Raw genomic sequence first — 14,884 nt, forward strand, 5'->3', positions numbered from 1 at the left:
GCCCTCTCCATTTTCACAGCCATCAGTGGAGAATCTCCCTTATGTGGAATCCTCAGTACCTGAATCCCTTTCTCCAGGAAGAAAGAAACTTGCCCTTTTTGAGGGCTCACCTAATTAGGTCCAGTCCATCAAGGATAATCTCCCTTCCTTAAAGTCAGCTGTGCTACATAACATAACTTTATTATGGGAGTGATATTCCCTCATAAACACAGATGCCTCCTGCATTCAATGGGAGGTGATTATATGGGCATGTGAATTATTGAGGGTAGTCTTAATTATTCTGCCTCTCATGCCTAGAAAAAATAAATAACTACAGAATTTTTGACCATAACTGTAGCTAGAACTCCCAAGTTGCATATACTGTACTAAATTTAGAACAAACGGTTTTGAAGTCTCTAATGCTGTGGTTTGTTTTGGTTTGTTTGGTTTTCTACCTTCTTTGAAACAACTCTGCCTCACAGCTGTTAGCATCCATCAGGCCACTGCTCAAATGGGATATGTGGCACAACAGGCAAAATTGAGGCTTCTAATTCCCAAAGTGAAAGGCCGCATTCAGACACTGAACTTTAAGGGGACTGTTGTTTCATCATTAATGTCTTCAGGTTTTATCAACTCAGCAGCTACTCTCTTTCTACTTGACATTTATTTAACAAATACATATAAAGCTAAGCACCATGCCAAGAGTGGAGTATGCAGTAATGAATGAACCCTCCTGTGTGTCTTCAGGGTGCTACATGGAAATCCATAAGGTTTACCACTCATTCATCCTTCTTTCCATCAGAGTAACTTTAAATGTAAGCAGCAATAAATTATTCTTATGTTCTACTATTTTCAAAGGTGTAGCAATGGTCATATAACAAAATGAGGAGTGATGCATGGACCATTCAACTGGAACGTGGACATCTGGGCTTCGGTGACGGCTCGCTGCCAGCATGCCTCTCAACCTGACCATACCTTTGCCTGTCTAGGCCTCAGATGCTATCCTGACAGGTTGGTGGACTAGCCTATCACAAGTATTGCCTGTTTGTTACCGGTGCTTACTACAAATAGAAAAGAATTTTAGATTCTACAGGAAACGTGTAGGTTATATAAAAGTTTCAAATGAAATGTCATTAATTTACTTGGAAAGGAGTAATCTGCCAAACAAATATAATAACAACGTATACATAATCATAATCATGTAAGTTCTGACCAGGTAGTTGATAAAATTTTCTTTGGCTGAAAATAGCAAAAGTACAAGGATTTAAGGAAGAAAAAAAAAAAAAGATGCCTACAAAGGCACAAGTTCAGTCAACTTAAACACTAGAGGCCTGTGTATTTTATCTTTACAGAAGGGTTGTTGGGAATCTCTTTCCAAAATGAAGGGAAAAAAGTAAAAAATGCCTGCCAAGCAAAGAGAAAAGTTTGGGTATTTTAGATATTAGCAGTCATTTAAGCTATATGTCAAGAGAGTAGATTTTTACCTGCAAAGAAAACACCATTTGGAAGTTCTGAAGGGACACTGGGGTATTTCAAACATTTATAATCTGATGGTTTAAGAGGTTTGGGTTTGTTGTTCATTTGTTTTCTTTATATGCTCACTCTTAGTGGCATGGTAAAACTAAGCATCTCAGCGCATGCGTGTGCACTCACGGGGCAGATAAGAAGGGACAGCATGGAAAAACCAATTCGCAACCACTATAAGACAAGTGAGATGTGTCCTAAGAAAGAAGGGGTTGTGACTATAAAAATGTCATTAACTTAGCTCCCCAGACCGCTTTTTACAACTGAGGTGTGACTGAGTTGTGGGATGGGGCGTATAGCTTTTCTCACCTGTTGTCTAAAATATCTGTCTGCTGTGGAGTCACAGGGATAGGAGAGGAAAAAGGAAGGAGGCAAGACAAATACCATAAAATGAAAATCATCAGAACTCCTTATTTACTGAGGATCCCCGGCATTACAAGTGTGCCCTGTGCCTCATCGTACACAACCTCTGGTCACTTTTAGTCACTAGATTATACAGGCGAAGAGAGGGAGGCTCGTGCAATTTAAAAGCTTTCATTTATGTATTTAATTTCTATTTACTATAGCCAAGAACTTGATCAAAGTCCTAAAAAAAAGCAAAGGCCTAGACTGAGCAAGAGACAGAGAGGTGTGTTGGAAGAACTCTTTTTATGCTCAGAAGAGGCAAAGATTCTTTGACAGTGGATAAGCAACTTTCTTCTGTATCGTATCTTGTAATCAGCCCTGGTCAATTACTTTCTCTTTTCACCTTTTTTTTTTTTCTCTTTGTCATATTATTCAAAATTTTGATCATCAAAACGAAGGATCTCAGCTATAAACTACAATGAAAGTCATTATAAGCAAAAAATTCATGTGATACTTATTGCAAGGACATTGCTCATGATAGAATCACCCTGAGCATTCAGTTGAGAAGACCCTTAGGAAATACACTCTTAGCTTTGCTCTCTTATTTAGGAGAAACTATTCTGTTGTCTTTTTTACTCAAGTCGGAAGTGGAATCTCAAAGTCAAATTCATGCATTCTCATAGCAAGAGAACATGATGATTCTATGCACTCTGAATACCAACCAGACCTTGTATATTTCACCCCCCACTTTAATATTTTCCTGAATACAAAATATCACAATCCTCCATTCAATAGTCATTTACTGGTAAAGAATTTGGCTATGTGATGTACTGAGAACTGAGGGTAAAATGGTGAACAAACTATGGGCACACTCTGGCTTCATGGAGCTTATCATCTAGTGGGAGAGACAGATATAAACCCAGTAGACACACAGACAGACAGACAGACACACACACACGTATTTATTACAAACTCTTCAAGATTATGAAGGTAAAGGACAGGGTGATAAAATAGTAAGATACTATTTGATTCAGTAAGTTTAGGAAGGCTATCCTGAAGAATTAGTATTTTAACCTAGGAAAAGGATAGATTTGAGTTAGAATAACAAAGGTGGGGTAGAGTTTCAAGACTGTTCCTTAAGGGACCTGCCTGTGCAAGGGTCCGAAAGAAGAGTAAGTTTGATGCACTCAACAGACTGATGGAAGACCGCTCTTGTTTGAGTGCGAAAATCAATGAGAAGAACAGTAAGGAGTTTGGGTTTCTTTTCCTGTGCAAAATAGAACCACTGAAGGGATTAGAGCAGGGAAAGGACCTGATCAGATAGGCATTTTCTAAAGATCTCTGTGGCCACAATGTAGAGAACAGATTAACAGAAACGATGAAAACAAAACAGAAATGTGTAGGAAAAAGAATTCTGGACACTTGTGCAGTATTGCAGGATTGTGACGCTGGAGATGGAGAAATCTGCACAGATGAGAAAGCCACATCAGAACAGAATCTGCAAGACTCACATGCAGCTTTGCATATGGATGGTATAGGAGAAAACAGTGTCCCAAATGCCTGCTTATATCCGTGGTGAGGGGGCGTGCACTCATACTTGAATTACCTGCTAAGTTTGGGGAATCTGCAAGTGTACAGTGTACCAACATTGGGCACCAGAATGGATGTAATTTGGGGGTATGGTTGTGAGTTCAATTTTTTAAAAAGGTTGCATGTGAAGCACCTTTGATAAATATTCAAGGGAAGGTATCAGGCAAGCAGAAATATATATGAAGCTGAATGTTCAGAGAGGTCTGACCTTGAGATGCACATCTGAAGTCATGAGCAAGTATCTGAAAATGGAAGCAATGAACATGAATGAGATCAGCAAGAAAAAGACTACAGAGTCAGATAAACATGAAGGCAAGCCAGCATTTCAAGAATGGGTAGAGAAGCTTACCCATTACAGAAGACATAAAATACATAGAAAATAATTTAAACACCCATAATTCTCTTGAATATACATAGAAATTGTTAACATTTTGGTACCAGAGCTTACAATTCCTATGAATATCCCAAATATTTTTACTCTTAACTAACAGAGATAGTAAGTTCTCCTTCAGCGTCAACAAATAAATTAGTCCACTCAAGAATATTGTTAAAGTACAAGCATAATAAAGTAATGAATAAAATACATTCTGTAAAGAGTTAAACTTTTATACTCAGTACCTCTAGTTAAGGCATCTACAGAATTTGGTGAAATTAAGTTCTATAGTGTAGCTGCTTCAGAGAAAACTCACTGTCACATTTGAAAAAAAGCAGAAAGCAGATGATCTGCTAATGGTGGCATCGCGTTGCTGTGTGAAGGACAACACATTAAATGTGCATTACAAGCAAAGTAGAACAACTTATTACTGGCTTTTCCAACACTGAGTCATTTGTGTTCCTATTAAAACAAATATTAACTGGTTTGTTCTAATTTGATTTCAACTTGAACAGCTTTTAAAAATGTCAATGTCTATAAGTATAATGCGTTTTTAAAATGCACCTAAAATTCATTCAAAAGAAAATGGCTATGCACATTGCAGTTGCATGTAAATGTGAAATTGATGGCAAAGCCATATTGTGATTAATGTGTAATATTTGGTATTTGCATTAGGGAGGTCCTTTCCTATTTTCAGTGGCACGTGGTTTATGGGGTCTGTCGCAACCATGTTATGTATAATGCAACACTGAGCTGAGCCTTAGGACCTGAGTATGATATTTAAAAATTTATTTTCTGAGAATGAATCAACAAGCCATAAAGTAATTAACTTCTTCACTGCTTAATTAGAGTGATGCCTTTGCAAAACTGAAGAAACTCTCTCCAGAATTATTAAATTTCAGGTTCTATGGCACTCTTATTGTTGTGGTAACTATTAAGGGATATGTACACTTGCTGTCATTTTAAGAAAATTATTCATAAAAGACACTGGGCTTTTAAATCAAGATAAATATTTCCTATTGGCGTGCCTGGGTGGCTCAGTGGGTTAAAGCCTCTGCCTTTGGCTTGGGTCATGATCCCAGGGTCCTGGGATCGAGCCCTGCATCGGGCTCTCTGCTTGGCAGGGAGCCTGCTTCCCTTCCTCTCTCTCTCCCTGCCTCTCTGCCTACTTGTGATGTCTCTCTCTCTGTGTCAAATGAATAAATAAAATCTTTAAAAAAAAAGATAAGTATTTCCTATTAAACTAGTTTTAATCTAGGTCATTCAATATGAGTTTTATCTTGGCACCTAGATAGTTTTTTTTAAACTCTATTTTCATGATTTGACACTTTTATTTATTTATTTATTTATTTTTAAAAATATTTTATTTATTTATTTGACACAGAGAGAGAGAGAGATATCAGAAGTAGGCAGAGAGGCAGGCAGAGAGAAAGGCAGAAGCAGGCTCCCTGCTGAGCAGAGAGCCCAATGCAGGTCTGGATCCCAGGACCCTGAGATCATGACCTGAGCCAAAGGCAGAGGCTTAACCCACTGAGCCATCCAGGTACCTTGATTTGACACTTTTTTTTTTTTAATTTTTTTTTATTTTTACAGCATAACAGTATTCATTATTTTTGCACCACACCCAGTGCTCCATGCAATCCCTGCCCTTTACAATACCCACCACCTGGTGCCCCCAACCTCCCACCCCCCACCCCTTCAAAATTCTCAGATCGTTTTTCAGAGTCCATAGTCTCTCATGGTTCACCTCCCCTTCCAATTTCCCTCAACTCCCTTCTCCTCTCCATCTCCCCTTGTCCTCCATGCTATTTGTTATGCTCCACAAATAAGTGAAACCATATGATAATTGACTCTCTCTGCTTGACTTATTTCACTCAGCATAATCTCTTCCAGTCCCGTCCATGTTGCTACAAAACTTGGGTATTCATCCTTTCTTTTTTCTTTTCTTTTTTTTTTTTACAGCTTTATAAACATATATATTTATCCCCAGGGGTACAGGTCTGCGAATCGCCAGGTTTACACACTTCACAGCACTCACCATAGCACATACCCTCCCCAATATCCATAACCCCACCCCCCTCTCCCAACCCCCTCCCCCCATCAACCCTCAGTTTGTTTTGTGAGATTAAGAGTCACTTATGGTTTGTCTCCCTCCCAATCCCATCTTGTTTCATTTACTCTTCTCCTACCCCCTCAACCCCCCATGTTGCATCTCCTCTCCCTCATATCAGGGAGATCATATGATAGTTGTCTTTCTCCGATTGACTTATTTCGCTAAGCATGATACCCTCTAGTTCCATCCACATCGTCGCAAATGGCAAGATTTCATTTCTTTTGATGGCTGCATAGTATTCCATTGTGTATATATACCACTTCTTCTTTATCCATTCGTCTGTAGATGGACATCTACGTTCTTTCCATAGTTTGGCTATTGTAGACATTGCTGCTATAAACATTCGGGTGCACGTGCCCCTTCGGATCACTACGTTTGTATCTTTAGGGTAAATACCCAGCAGTGCAATTGCTGGGTCATAGGGTAGTTCTATTTTCAACATTTTGAGGAACCTCCATGCTGTTTTTCAGAGTGGTTGCACCAGCTTGCATTCCCACCAACAGTGTAGGAGGGTTCCCCTTTCTCCGCATCCTCGCCAGCATCTGTCATTTCCTGACTTGTTAATTTTAGCCATTCTGACTGGTGTGAGGTGATATCTCATGGTGGTTTTGATTTGTATTTCCCTGATGCCGAGTGATATGGAGCACTTTTTCATGTGTCTGTTGGCCATTTGGATGTCTTCTTTGCAGAAATGTCTGTTCATGTCCTCTGCCCATTTCTTGATTGGATTATTTGTTCTTTGGGTGTTGAGTTTGCTAAGTTCTTTATAGATTTTGGACACTAGCCCTTTATCTGATATGTCATTTGCAAATATCTTCTCCCATTCTGTCAGTTGTCTTTTGGTTTTGTTCACTGTTTCCTTTGCTGTGCAAAAGCTTTTGATCTTGATAAAATCCCAAAAGTTCATTTTTGCCCTTGCTTCCCTTGCCTTTGGTGATGTTTATAGGAAGATGTTGCTGCGGCTGACGTCGAAGAGGTTGCTGCCTATGTTCTCCTCGAGGATTTTGATGGATTCCTTTCTCACATTGAGATCCTTCATCCATTTTGAGTCTATTTTCGTGTGTGGTGTAAGGAAATGATCCAATTTCATTTTTCTGCATGTGGCTGTCCAATTTTCCCAACACCATTTATTGAAGAGGCTGTCTTTGTTCCATTGGACATTCTTTCCTGCTTTGTCGAAGATAAGTTGACCATAGAGTTGAGGGTCCATTTCTGGGCTCTCTATTCTGTTCCATTGATCTATGTGTCTGTTTTTGTGCCAGTACCATGCTGTCTTGATGATGACAGCTTTGTAATAGAGCTTGAAGTCCGGAATTGTGATGCCACGAACTTTGGCTTTCTTTTTCAATATTCCTTTGGCTATTCGAGGTCTTTTCTGGTTCCATATAAATTTTAGGATTATTTGTTCCATTTCTTTGAAAAAAATGGGTGGTACTTTGATAGGAATTGCATTAAATGTGTAGATTGCTTTAGATAGCATAGACATTTTCACAATATTTATTCTTCCAATCCAGGAGCATGGAACATTTTTCCATTTCTTTGTGTCTTCCTCAATTTCTTTCATGAGTACTTTATAGTTTTCTGAGTATAGATTCTTAGTCTCTTTGGTTAGGTTTATTCCTAGGTATCTTATAGTTTTGGGTGCAATTGTAAATGGGATGGACTCCTTAATTTCTCTTTCTTCTGTCTTGTTGGTGTAGAGAAATGCAACTGATTTCTGTGCAGTGATTTTATATCCTGACACTTTACTGAATTCCTGTACAAGTTCTAGCAGTTTTGGAGTGGAGTCTTTTGGGTTTTCCACATAGAGTATCATATCATCTGCAAAGAGTGATAGTTTGACTTCTTCTTTGCCGATTTGGATGCCTTTAATTTCCTTTTGTTGTCTGATTGCTGAGGCTAGGACTTCTAGTACTATGTTGAATAGCAGTGGTGATAACGGACATCCCTGCCGTGTTCCTGACCTTAGCGGAAAAGCTTTCAGTTTTTCTCCATTGAGAATGATATTTGCGGTGGGTTTTTCATAGATGGCTTTGATAATATTGAGGTATGTGCCGTCTATCCCTACACTTTGAAGAGTTTTGATCAGGAAGGGATGCTGTACTTTGTCAAATGCTTTTTCAGCATCTATGGAGAGTATCATATGGTTCTTGTTCTTTCTTTTATTAATGTGTTGTATCACATTGATTGATTTGCGGATGTTGAACCAACCTTGCAGCCCTGGAATAAATCCCACTTGGTCGTGGTGAATAATCCTTTTAATGTACTGTTGAATCCTATTGGCTAGTATTTTGGTGAGAATTTTTGCATCTGTGTTCATCAAGGATATTGGTCTGTAGTTCTCTTTTTTGTTGGGATCCTTGTCTGGTTTTGGGATCAAGGTGATGCTGGCCTCATAAAATGAGTTTGGAAGTTTTCCTTCTATTTCTATTTTTTGGAACAGTTCCAGGAAAATAGGAATTAGTTCTTCTTTAAATGTTTGGTAGAATTCCCCCGGGAAGCCATCTGGCCCTGGGCTTTTGTTTGTTTGGAGATTTTTGATGACTGTTTCAATCTCCTTACTGGTTATGGGTCTGTTCAGGCTTTCTATTTCTTCCTGGTTCAGTTGTGGTAGTTTATATGTCTCTAGGAATGCATCCATTTCTTCCAGATTGTCAAATTTGTTGGCGTAGAGTTGCTCATAGTATGTTCTTATAATTGTCTGTATTTCTTTGGTGTTCGTTGTGATCTCTCCTCTTTCATTCACGATTTTATTTATTTGGGTCCTTTCTCTTTTCTTTTTGATAAGTCTGGCCAGGGGTTTATCAATCTTATTAATTCTTTCAAAGAACCAGCTCCTAGTTTCGTTGATTTGTTCTATTGTTTTTTTGGTTTCTATTTCATTGATTTCTGCTCTGATCTTTATGATTTCTCTTCTCCTGCTGGGTTTAGGGTTTCTTTCTTGTTCTTTCTCCAGCTCCTTTAGGTGTAGGGTTAGGTTGTGTACCTGAGACCTTTCTTGTTTCTTGAGAAGGGCTTGTACTGCTATATATTTTCCTCTCAGGACTGCCTTTGTTGTGTCCCACAGATTCTGAACCGTTGTGTTTTCATTATCATTTGTTTCCATAAATTTTTTCAATTCTTCTTTAATTTCCTGGTTGACCATTCATTCTTTAGAAGGATGCTGTTTAGTCTCCATGTATTTGGGTTCTTTCCAAATTTCCTCTTGTGATCGAGTTCTAGCTTCAGAGCATTGTGGTCTGAAAATATGCAGGGAATGATCCCAATCTTTTGATACCGGTTGAGACTTGATTTAGGACCAAGAATGTGATCTATTCTGGAGAATGTTCCATGTGCACTAGAGAAGAATGTGTATTCTGTTGCTTTGGGATGAAATGTTCTGAATATATCTGTGATGTCCATCTGGTCCAGTGTGTCATTTAAGGCCTTGATTTCCTTGTTGATCTTTTGCTTGGATGATCTGTCCATTTCAGTGAGGGGAGTGTTAAAATCCCCTACTATTATTGTATTCTTGTCGATGTGTTTCTTTGATTTTGTTATTAATTGGTTTATATAGTTGGCTGCTCCCACGTTAGGGGCATAGATATTTAAATTTGTTAGATCTTCTTGTTGGACAGTTCCTTTGAGTATGATATAGTGTCCTTCCTCATCTCTTATTATAGTCTTTGGCTTAAAATCTAATTGATCTGATATAAGGATTGCCACTCCTGCTTTCTTCTGATGTCCATTAGCATGGTAAATTCTTTTCCACCCCCTCACTTTAAACCTGGAGGTGTCTTCGGGTTTAAGATGAGTTTCTTGTAGGCAACATATAGATGGGTTTTGTTTTTTTATCCATTCTGATACCCTGTGTCTTTTGATTGGGGCATTTAGCCCATTAACATTCAGGGTAAGTATTGAGAGATATGAATTTAGTGCCATTGTATTGCCTGTAAGGTGACTGTTATTGTACATTGTCTCTGTTTCTTTCTGATCTACTACTTTTAGGGTCTCTCTTTGCTTAGAGGACCCCTTTCAATATTTCCTGTAGAGCTGGTTTGGTATTTGCAAATTCTTTCAGTTTTTGTTTGTCCTGGAAGCTTTTAATCTCTCCTTCTATTTTCAATGATAACCTAGCTGGATATAGTATTCTTGGCTGCATGTTTTTCTCATTTAGTACTCTGAATATATCATGCCAGCTCTTTCTGGCCTGCCAGGTCTCTGTGGATAAGTCTGCTGCCAATCTAATATTTTTACCATTGTACGTTACAGACTTCTTTTCCCGGGCTGCTTTCAGGATCTTTTCTTTGTCACTAAGACTTGTAAATTTTATTATTAGGTGACGGGGTGTGGACCTATTCTTATTGATTTTGAGGGGGGTTCTCTGAACCTCTTGAATTTTGATGCTTGTTCCCTTTGCCATATTGGGGAAATTCTCTCCAATAATTCTCTCCAATATACCTTCTGTTCCCCTCTCTGTTTCCTCTTCTTCTGGAATCCCAATTATTCTAATGTTGTTTCGTCTTATGGTGTCACTTATCTCTCGAATTCTCCCCTCGTGGTCCAGTAGCTGTTTGTCCCTCTTCTGCTCAGCTTCTTTATTCACTGTCATTTGGTCTTCTATATTGCTAATTCTTTCTTCTGCCTCATTTATCCTAGCAGTGAGAGCCTCCATTTTTGATTGCACCTCATTAATAGCTTTTTTGATTTCAACTTGGTTAGATTTTAGTTCTTTTATTTCTCCAGAAAGGGCTTTTATATCTCCCGAGAGGGTTGCTTTAATATCTTCCATGCCTTTTTCAAGCCCGGCTAGAACCTTGAGAATCGTCATTCTGAACTCTATATCTCACATATTACCAATGTCTGTATTGATTAGGTCCCTAGCCTTTGGTACTGCCTCTTGTTCTTTTTTTTGTTGTGAATTTTTCCGCCTTGTCATTTTGTCCAGATAAGAGTTTATGAAGGAGCAAGTAAAATACTAAAAGGGTGGCAACAACCCCAGGAAAATATGCTTTAGCCAAATCAGAAGAGATCCCAAATTGTGAGGGGGGAGAAAGGGGATAAAAAGAGTTCAAAAAGAAAAAAAAAAAAAAGAAACTATTTTAAAAAAGAAAGCCGATAAAGAAAAAATATAAAAAGAGAAAAAATATATATATATATTAGATAAACTATTTTAAAAACGTTAAAAAAGAAAACGGTAAAAGTTAAAAAAAATTTAGCAGAAGAAGAGAAAAAAAATTGAAAAAGAAAAAAAAATTAAATTAACTGCAAGGCTAAAAAATCATGGGGAGAAAGCCATGAGTTCCGTGCTTTGCTTTCTTCTCCTCTGGAATTCCGCCGCTCTCCTTGGTATTGAAACTGCAGTCCTCGGTAGGTGAACTTGGTCCTGGCTGGGTTTCTCGTTGATCTTCTGCGGGAGGGGCCTGTTGTAGTGATTCTCAAGTGTCTTTGCCCCAGGCGGAGTTGCACCGCCCTTACCCGGGGCCGCGTTGAGTAATCCGCTCAGGTTTGCTTTCGGGAGCTTTTGTTCCCTGAGTGCTTTCCGTAGAGTTCCGGAGGGCGGGAATGAAGATGGCGGCCTCCCGGTCTCTGGCCCGGAGGTGCCGAGAGCCCGGGGCCCCACTCCTCAGTGCGCCCTCAGAGAACAGCGCCCAATGACTCCCGTCACCCTGGCCTCCGGCCACGCTCCGAGCTGACCGAGCCTGCGACCGGTTCAAGGCAACCCCGAGCTGAGAGTCACTCCTCGGCTCTGTCTCTGTAGCCGGCTTCCCCGCTCCAATACCGGTAAGCTCTGCGACACTCAGACACCCCCGATCCTTCTGTGACCCTGCGGGACCTGAGGCCGCGCTGACCCCGCCTGGGCTTCACCCCAGTTAAGCCTCTGGAGCGATGTCCCTCAGCGGAACAGACTTTTAAAAGTCCTGATTTTGCTCCGTTGCTCCGCTGCTCGCCAGGAGCCGGCCCCTCCCCCTGCGGTCTATCTTCCCGTCGCTTTGGATTCACTTCTCCGCCAGTCCTACCTTTCAGATAGTGGTTGATTTTCTGTTTCTGGAATTGCTGTTCTTCTTCTCTTCAATCTCCCGTTGGATTTGTAGGTGTTTGCAATCTTTAGATAAGCTATTTAGCTGATCTCCCGCTACCCGAAGTAGTCTCAGCCTGCTACTTCTCCGCCATCTTGACTCCCTCCTGATTTGACACTTTTAAAACTGTAGAGGAATTTAAAGAATAAGAAAGCTCTCAAATATCCATAACAATGAGGATATATAGGTAATAAAATACATGTACATATATAATACAGAAATTATACCTGAAAATTTCAATAATGGGTTTTTTAAAAAAGATTTTACTTGATACGGTGAGCAAGAGAGCATGAATTGTGGGGAAGGAGCAAAGGGAGAGGGAGAAGCAGATTCCCCGCTGAGTAGGGAGCCCAATGCAGGTCTCAATCGCAGGACTCTGGGATCATGGCCAGAGCTGAAGGCAGACACTTAACCAACTGAGCCACCCAGGCAACCCTCAATAATGGTTTTAACCAACAGTTCCCTTTCATACTTCTACTGAGTCAAGCCATTTACTATTTGAATGAAACCAGTTTTTGTTTCCTTTTACTGGTTTTTGGACTGATAACTAGATAAGGAGCCCAAAGACAAACAAACACCAAGGAAGGCCATATGGCAATGACCAAGCTACAGCTGAATCAAGACACATCAACTTCAAACAAAAACATCGTGGAGAAATAAGAAAGAACAAAGACAAATAAAACAACATACATATTTTATGAAACACAACACTGGTATGAACTTATCAATCGTAATAGCAAACTGTTCAATAGCAAGATCTATTTTGGGCCATTTGGACCACTGTCTAGCAGTAAACTCACAAGCATATCCATAACAGCGATGCTAGAAGAAAAATTTAGAAAAAGTTTTTCTGTATGAGATTGTTTCTTTGCTTTTACGAAAAGGAAATGCATTTTCATTTAGTGGGAGATGCTACACAGGAGATGCATTATAGTGAAAGGCAGGTGTGGGTTTTTGTTTTTTTTTTTTTTTTTGCTTTTCTCATAAGAAGAAAACTTGATATGGCTGAAAACTGCCTCTAAATAAAGAGAAAGAAACAGCTTGCTTTAGTTTAGTGTTTTCAGTGCTGAGGAGCATGGGTATATGTTATTCTTTTCCCCATTTGACAGATGAGAGTGAAACTGAGATACAATAAAGCTATGTGATTTGCTTGAAGCCGATAGAACAGAGCATCATGGTAAAAATTAGAGAAGCTTGCCATTCTTCTCTCCTATTCCCAAGAACCAAATTGCTCTAAACTAGGAAGGTGGGTTTCCTAGAATCATTTTCTTTTTGATGACATTTTATTTAAAATGCTGTAAAAACAGAAGGTCAAAAACAAGAGGTAGAGAAATGTACTGAACAGTAATGGTAGTAAAACTTCTGAAAATAGCCAAGTCAGGAGGAAAGAGGTTAAACACCAACTGAGACAACAAGGGATGAAGGTGATGAGGAGAACATGTCAGAAAGTTCCTAGATGGATCTTATGCTGTGCTTACTGAACTCTGGGCCACTCCTTGTGCACTCCTGGTTAGGAATCTAAATGATCCTCACATGTGCTTGGTAATGCATAATAGACATTAAAAAATATTTGGTGAATTTCAGGATGAACATATTGTTGATAGTATAAGATAACTGAAATTTATGTGTATTTTAATATAAACACTTAGTAATTTTGCATAGATAATTTTTGTAGAGAATGTTATTCTCAGATAATCTCATATTGTTTGGTATCTCAGTTTAACAATTCTAGCAATGAATATAATGTCTTACCTGTGTATATATTGAACCAGAGTTTGTCCTGGAAGAGCTTAAAAATTCCAGTGTAGTTCTTTGAAGACTGTGCTGAATCAGTTTGCTGTTGTCACAGTTGTGTTGTGTAGAAAAGAAGAAACCCAAATTCAATGCATACCGCAAGAACTTATTTCTCTCTCATGTTTCTGCAGGCTGGCTGGGGTTTTATGATCTTGGCTGACTTTGTTTGGGCCTGGCTCCAAGCTGAATTGAGGGTCCAAGTCCACTCTATGTATTTCTCATTCTTTTTGCACCAGGGGCTACCTGTACCCTCTTCTCATGGCAGTGATACAGTAGGAACAGAATGAGCCTAAGCCCAGAATCACACAGCACTTTTCAAGTCTCAGGTTACGTCATGTCAAGTTACATGACCAAACCCAACATCAGGGGATCATGGGTGTATATACTCTTCTCACCTAGATGGGGGTGGGAGATATTGGGAATGAATATTTGCTCAAGAGTACCTTGACCAAGGGACGCCTGGGTGGCTCAGTTGGTTGGACGACTGCCTTTGGCTCAGGTCATGATCCCGGAGTCCTGGGATCGAGTCCGCATCAGGCTCCCAGCTTCTCCCTCTGACCTTCTCCTCGCTCATGCTCTCTCTCACTGTCTCTCTCTCAAATAAATAAAATCTTAAAAAAAAAAAAAAAAAGAGTACCTTGACCAAAATGCAATGTGCCTTTGAGGTTTTATTATGGATTCCCCAGGACACAAACTATTTTCTACTTGTTACGCTAAGAAAATAGTAAGGTAGCTTACAGTATTTTAAGGTCAGCAGTTAAGGTTTCTCTTGGTCATAAATAATGCAAAAACTTGAGTGTATGTGTGTACCACAGGCCCTTGTCATCAAAGCTCTCACATAAATACAGAGATTTTGCTTATAGTCTTACTTTTTCTGAAATTCCTTATTAACATTTATAAAAAGGGGGGAGGACCCTCTAAATGCTGGAATTTCATATTAACATTTAGAAAAATAAGAAGGCATAAACTGTAATCCACTGCCTTAGTGTGATACTTAAAAATCATTGTATTTTTAATTAGAGATTTTTCAGGGAGATGAAAAAATAGAATTTGAATTGCACATTTGTTGACTGGGCTTAATAAGGACTTGGGATTTTTGAATAAGCT

At 39.3% G+C, this 14,884-nt stretch overlaps 2 long non-coding RNA genes across 2 annotated transcripts in view; both read left to right on the top strand.

Annotated features, from left to right (window-relative positions):
* Positions 1-14,884, top strand: part of LOC125092286 (uncharacterized) — a 48,229-nt gene that overhangs the window by 5,843 nt on the left and 27,502 nt on the right. The gene's annotated exons all lie outside the window — the stretch shown is intronic.
* LOC125092288 (uncharacterized) lies at positions 873-14,183 on the top strand. The gene is made up of 3 exons (XR_007124860.1): positions 873-990; positions 13,093-13,229; positions 13,909-14,183. It is a non-coding gene; the product is annotated as an uncharacterized LOC125092288 (long non-coding RNA).

This window comes from Lutra lutra, chromosome X, assembly GCF_902655055.1.
Source record: "Lutra lutra chromosome X, mLutLut1.2, whole genome shotgun sequence".
Classification (NCBI taxonomy): Eukaryota; Metazoa; Chordata; class Mammalia; order Carnivora; family Mustelidae; genus Lutra; species Lutra lutra.